General features: G+C 40.9%; 1 non-coding gene across 1 annotated transcript; it reads right to left on the reverse strand.

The window, feature by feature from the left end:
- Window positions 1-1,043: 1,043 nt before the first annotated feature.
- LOC123776178 (U6 spliceosomal RNA) lies at window positions 1,044-1,152 on the reverse strand. Its single transcript, XR_006775293.1, has one exon. It is a non-coding gene; the product is annotated as a U6 spliceosomal RNA (small nuclear RNA).
- Between the last annotated feature and the right edge of the window lie 5,371 nt (window positions 1,153-6,523).

Genomic DNA, 6,523 nt, shown 5'->3' on the forward strand with positions numbered 1-6,523 from the left:
AAAAGGCTGATGAACAAGAAAGAGAAAGACAACCTTAAGTGAAACACAACTGTGTACACATTCTGCTCTGATCCTCCAAGCCGTCTAAATTTCAGGGACAGGCTCAACCTTTGTAGGGAGATGGGGAATTGAGGTGTCCTTAGGTGACCCATCCCTGATCCAATATCTGGTACATGGGCTGAGAATCTTGAGAAATAAGTAAGAAGTGGAATTTGGGAAGAAAAGCAATGCTCAGAGATTGAGACTTTGGAATGGATCAGGCCACGGTTTTTATTGTGTTGAGTCTGGCAGCTGTGGGTGTCTATATTGTGTTATGCTGCCCATTTTTACAATTGTGGGCAGAGTTGGGGGTGGTGAAATGGGCTTTTTTTTTTTAATTGGTGAGTTGGGCTTTTAACTCATGTGGTCACAACAAATGTGACCACAAATGTGTGAAGTATAGGCTGCTTCAGTTTGACTTAGTATTACAAGAAAGCTGGGATGGAATTAGACCTTTCAGGTGTTGGTTAGACAGACAATATTTGCTCTATTGACAGTGTTTTCCAGCCAGATCACTAGGCAGGAATTTTAATGTCAAGGGATCTAAGTTCTCTATATCTTACAGAGCACTCATGGTGTTTGACGTTTCAGTTGTACCTGCCAGGTCTAAGTAGGCAGCTCTGGACTGACCACCTAAATTCCATTTTATATTGTAGACCGAGAGAACACAAGGGAGGCTGTCAGCTAAGTTTGGGTTAATGTGGCTTATCATAAGTGTGGGTTATTACCTATCATATTACTTCAAATTGGTTCTATGTTTCTTTCTTTCTTTCTTTCTTTCTTTCTTTCTTTCTTTCTTTCTTTCCTTTTTTTTTTTTAAAGATTTTATTTATTTGTCAGAGAGAGAGAGAGCACAGGCAGGGGAAGCAGCAGGCAGAGGGAAAAGCTACCCACTGAGCAGGGAGCCTGATGTATGACTTGATCGCAGGACCCTGGGATCATGACCTGAGCCAAAGGCAGGCACCCAACCAACTGAGCCACCTAGGCGCCCCTTTCTTTTCTTTTTTAATATGGAACGCTTCACAAATTTGCATGTTATCCTTGTGCAGGGGCCATACTAATCTTCTCTGTATCATTCCAATTTTTTAGTATATGTGCTGCTGAAGTGAGCACTGGCTCTGGATTTCTTAATGACAGAATCTCTATCTTTGACCTTAGTTTTCGAGAGCCAAACTCAGTGTCTAATTGAAGAAGTGTGGTAGATTTTACTAATGAAACAATAAAAGAGTTTGAAGCCCTTATTATGACAAAAACATGCAAAATTTTTCAATGACTTAATAACGTTATTGCAGACCCAGAACCTAGGAAGATAATGAAAAAAATATTCTCCAGGAATTTCCTGTTTCTAAGGATCAAATTTGCCTAGAAAGTCAATAAGGAGCTGGAGTAATCTGAAACTAGTTCTTCAAATAGAGAGGTCTTATTCAGTCCAACTAATAAAAGTAATAGAAGAAATAAAATGAAATAAAAACTTAAAAGGCTGATGAACAAGAAAGAGAAAGACAACCTTAAGTGAAACACAGATATTAGGGGAAAATGAGACCTCGAGAGCTTGAGGTCAGCTCTGACCTATGTAAAGGGGAAGATAAGATGTACCCAGGCTTACCTACTGTTAAAGGGACAATTTGAAGAAGAGGACTTGTTTTGCAAAGTAACTAGATCAGAAAAACTAACATAAACCCCAAACAATATAACAAAGAAAGAAGAGGAACATTTCAAGCACTGACTAGAATGATTGGCTGAGGGAGCCAGTTCTCAGGACACAGCAAGAAAGATGTTTTGGTTTTTTTTAAGTTTCTATTTAAATTCCAGTTAGTTAACATACCATATAGTTAACATAGTGTAATGTTAGTTTCAGGTGTACAGTACAGTGATTCAACACTTCCATACAACACCCGGTGCTCATCCCCATGACCTATTTCACCCATTCTCCCAACCCAGCTCTCCTCTGGTAACCAACAGCTTGTTGTCTAAGTTTCAGCTGTAGAGTCTAAACCAGGAATGGGTGGGAGACCACCTTTACTCTTTCTTGCTGATTGTCCTCTCATCTCCCAAGATAGCTTATTGCCTGCTCCCAAATTCAGGTTACTATCCCATCAAGAAGAGAGGATAAGATCTATGTACATAAAACCTCGTTTTAAAAAAAAGATTTTATTTATTTATTTGAGAGAAGGAGAAAAAGCATGCATGAGTCAGGGGGAGAGGCAGAGGGAGAAGCAGATTCTCCACTGAGCAGGGAGCCCAATGTGGGACTCGATCATCCCAGGACCCTGAGATCATAACCTGAGCCAAATGCTTAACTGACTGATCCACCCATGTGCCCCTGTAAAGACTCTTCAACTACGAGGCATTGTCAAGGAGACTTCTCAAGAGGATCTCAGAGATGAGAAATACTAAGTTCCAAAAGTGGTGTGATAGCACTCATGGAACACAAGGGGTAAAAGCAGAAGAAATAATGATACAATTTATTTAACTAGTTGTGTAGTATTTTGTTGCTTAAAAATACTTTTATACACCTCATTTCCTTGGAGTCTCACAATGCCCTGTGATACAGGATTGATTACTTCCAGAATTATCGATGGTGGAACTGAAGCTCAGCAGGTGTTACTTGCTAAAGGGCATTCAACTAGTAATTGAGTTACAGTCCAGATCTCTGAGTTATGCCATTTACTTCATTTCTCGGAACCAACTATTCTTCCCAGCCCTTAGATGTGTTGCTGAGCCTGAGGAATGAGCAATGATAATGTAGGACCTAGATAATGTAGTAAGATAAAAATATTTTGCACTAATATTATGAAAGAGAGCAAGAGATCAAATTTGATACTTTGGCATTTTAAGAAATCCTTGAAGAGTGATTCTATTTGGTTTGAGGAACTAACAGTGTTTTAAACCAAGATTTTAAACATATTCGAGCAGATTCAGAAAATTATGGCACATGATAAAAACACTCCTCCTCCAGCCAGCCTGCACAGTTATTATTATGAATAATTTATATTTCTCTAGGGGATTTTGCTATTTATTGCTCTTAATTATTTGCTTTTCAAGTGTCACTATAGATTCTCTGGGAAAACCCTTGAGGGAAGGAAGTTGTCACGCTGGGGGAAGCATCAGCCTGATGACTCGCTGGCACTGAAGCCGCGGGTCTGCGGGTGACAGCAATTACCCTTCATTAGTCCGGCAGAGCTGGTGGAGCAAAGTTCTTCTAAATGGGCACTTGACATGGGCATTAACTTTATCTTTTCCAAAGAAAAATTTCTTTGGGGGAGTGTGTACAAAAATAGAAAGGGAACATTGAAAAGAGAGGAGAATCACAAGCTGTTTTTATTCTTTGTACTAAATCAAATAATATTTTATTAAATAGCCTAAGAACAATGTGGGCACTGAAAAGAGGAGGTTGGGGGATGCTGATATCTGAGTTCTGTTACAAAGGTGCCATTAACCCACTAGGATTTTTGTGCCATTGATTCTTAATTTGTAAAGTGGTGTGGGAGGTGGTAATGAGGAAGAATTGGACCAAGAATATGGGAAGTCTTAGTTCAATACCAGGGGGGTGAGACTGAACAAAAGACGATCTAAGTACAGAAAAAGAAATACCTTGAAGTGATTGACTCAGGCAGTCTAAGTTAAATCCATAATCTTTTTAATTTTCCTTTTGGCACCAAGGGAAGAATGGTCAAGACTTAAAGTTCTCTAGGATCATAGGAACTGAATGATTGTGAGCAGTTCAGATCTGCTGCCATAGGTCTAGACTGCTTCCTTACAGGGGTGAGGAGGGGGTTGCGGGGGGATGGTTCTCTGATGAAAACAGGGCAGCCATCTGGGTCATGGATGATACACAGATGGCATGCATTAATGCCAATCACCTGTGGCTTCCAGATTTTTTGTCATTGCCAGTTCCTTACCAATTGTTAAATATCTTTAATACTTAACCTAGTCTGGGGGTGACTTTAGAGTTCAAGATAGCTACTGACCAGCTGTGTGAACTTCTTAGCCTCTTAGACCCTGAGTTTTCAATGAGAAGTTTGTGCTATAGGACCTCTACATGTTTTACTACTGCATGCATTCTTTGGTGTTCTGAATTATTCCCCAGACTCTCATCTCCTGGGGTCCAGGTCAAAAAGTTAGTTCCCAAACACAGTACACAGTGCGTGTGTGTGTGTGTGTGTGTGTGTTTTACATCACCGAATACCCGTAAACCACTATTTCAATGAACTGGAAGAGTCAAGCTGATGGTTCTCAAGAGAGGAGGTAATTTGGATACAAAGCCAGCAACATGATTCTTTGTACAAATCCAGAAATCTCTATGAGGGTTGACCAGGTACTCCCAATCCCTAAAATCAACAGATTATGCTAATATGCTAATATGTTCCTTTATAAAAAGCACAGCATGGTACTATGATCAGTAAAGGAATAAGAAGTTGGCAGCGACAGAGCTCTGAAATTAATTGGAATCATTAATGAGATAAGGGTGAATTAGACATTATTCTTATTCGCAAAACCAAGACCCTTTCTGTTGATTTGGGAAGGACTAAAGACTCAGCAAGTGCATGTTTAGATAAACTATGTTAGTAAAGTAATATGTATATGTGTGTATATATACACACTTTGACAAATGAATTAAATCTAATTTTTCCTTTACTTTATATTTTATTTTATAAGTTGCAGTACAACATCCTTTCTGAAAGCTAAAGATTGGTGTGTGTGGCGGGGGGGGGGGGGGCACATGAGCACATTTAGAACAAGTAGACCTTGCTCTAGAAAAGCCAGGTCACTGGTCATACAGGTCCATGACTCACGGAAGGACACTGCCCTCCAGAGGCTGGCCTCACTCTCCTCCCTCCAAGTCCTACTTGGTCTGCACAGACACTGATGCTGGCACATTAGTTAAGTCTCTGCACAAAGCAGGTGTAACATGGCTGTCATATTCAGGGTTGTGCTCCCAATCTGTTCCTCTGGGGTGCAAACTGAACTGCTATTTATCACCCCCACTAGCAAGCATGTAACACTTGAGTTAGAAATAAAATTATTATTGACCTTGTATAAACCCTGGAGTCAGAACTTGGGTGGGGTTGGGGGCGGTGAGCCTAAAGTGAATAAAAAGCAAGGAAGGCCCATGCTTATCTTAGGATTCTTGGGCACAGGTGAACTGTCCCTGATAACATGGAGCTTTCTCTCTGAAGAGAAGCTGTGATGGTTAATTTTAGGTGTCAGTTTGACTAGGTCACAGGGTGTGAGGATGTTTGGTTAAATATTATTTCTGGATGTGTCTGTGAAGGTTTTTCTTTTCTTTTCTTTTCTTTTTAAAGGTTTTATTTATTTATTCGACAGAGAGAGACAGCCAGCGAGAGAGGGAACACAAGCAGGGGGAGTGGGAGAGGAAGAAGCAGGCTCATAGCGGAGGAGCCTGATGTGGGGCTCGATCCCACAACGCCGGGATCACGCCCTGAGCCGAAGGCAGATGCTTAACCGCTGTGCCACCCAGGCGCCCCTGTGAAGGTTTTTCTTGATAAGATTAGCATTTGAATTGGTAGACAGAGCAAAGCAGATTGCTCTCCCATATGGAATCATCGAATCCACTGAGGACCTAAATAGAACATAAAGGTGAAAGAAGCCAGAATTCACTCTCTCTGATTGAGCTAAGACATGGGTCTTCTCCTGCTTTCCTACTGGGGCTTTACCATAAGTGCTTCTGTTCCTTATGTCTTTGGACTGTACCCCTGGATTTTCTGGGTTTTCGGCTTTCAGACAGCAGATTGTGGGACTTCCCAGCCTCTGTAATTGCTTGAGCCAATTCCTTAATAATTCTCCTTATAATAGAAATCTCTTTCTAATAAAATCTTTTTCTATATATTGATTCTGTCTCTTTGGATGACTAGTACAGATGCCTTTATGATTGGATTTCCATAGTCACCAGTCACGTGAGACAGGAGCCATTTGGTCAGTGGGAAGCATTCCCAATAATGTTCCCAAGAAAGAATTCCCAATAATTCCCAAACTGACCCAGCCCCAAAGGTCATGGGTCTACTTCTCTACTGCTGCTATTTGGTGATTTGGCCTACTTCCAGACTGACTGTTCTGAACCAGGAGGCAGCACTTTCTTTGCTTTTTGGCATGAGAAACAGCAGTTCGAGATAATGTGGAGGATTGGTCTATAATATTACATATAATTTTTGGCAGATCCCAACCTAGTCTACTTTGTGTATTTTAGGGACAACAAACATTTTTTAATCCAGAGACAATACAGGGTGACTGGGTGTCTCAGTTGGTTAGGCTTCCAACTCTTGGTTTTAGCTCAAGTCATGATCTCAGGCCTGTGAGATTGAGCCCCAAGTGGGCTACACTCTCAGCACGGAGTCTCCCTGAGATTCTTTCCCCCGCCTCTCCCTCCTTCCCTCACTGTTCTTCTCCCTGTTTGTGTGCTCTCTCAAATAAGTAGATAAAATCTTTAAAAAAAAATCCAGAGGCAATAAAGAAAAAACATGGA

The sequence above is a fragment of the Ursus americanus genome, chromosome 11 (genome assembly GCF_024610735.1).
Source record: "Ursus americanus isolate L20-20 chromosome 11, mUrsAme1.1.p, whole genome shotgun sequence".
NCBI lineage: Eukaryota > Metazoa > Chordata > Mammalia > Carnivora > Ursidae > Ursus > Ursus americanus.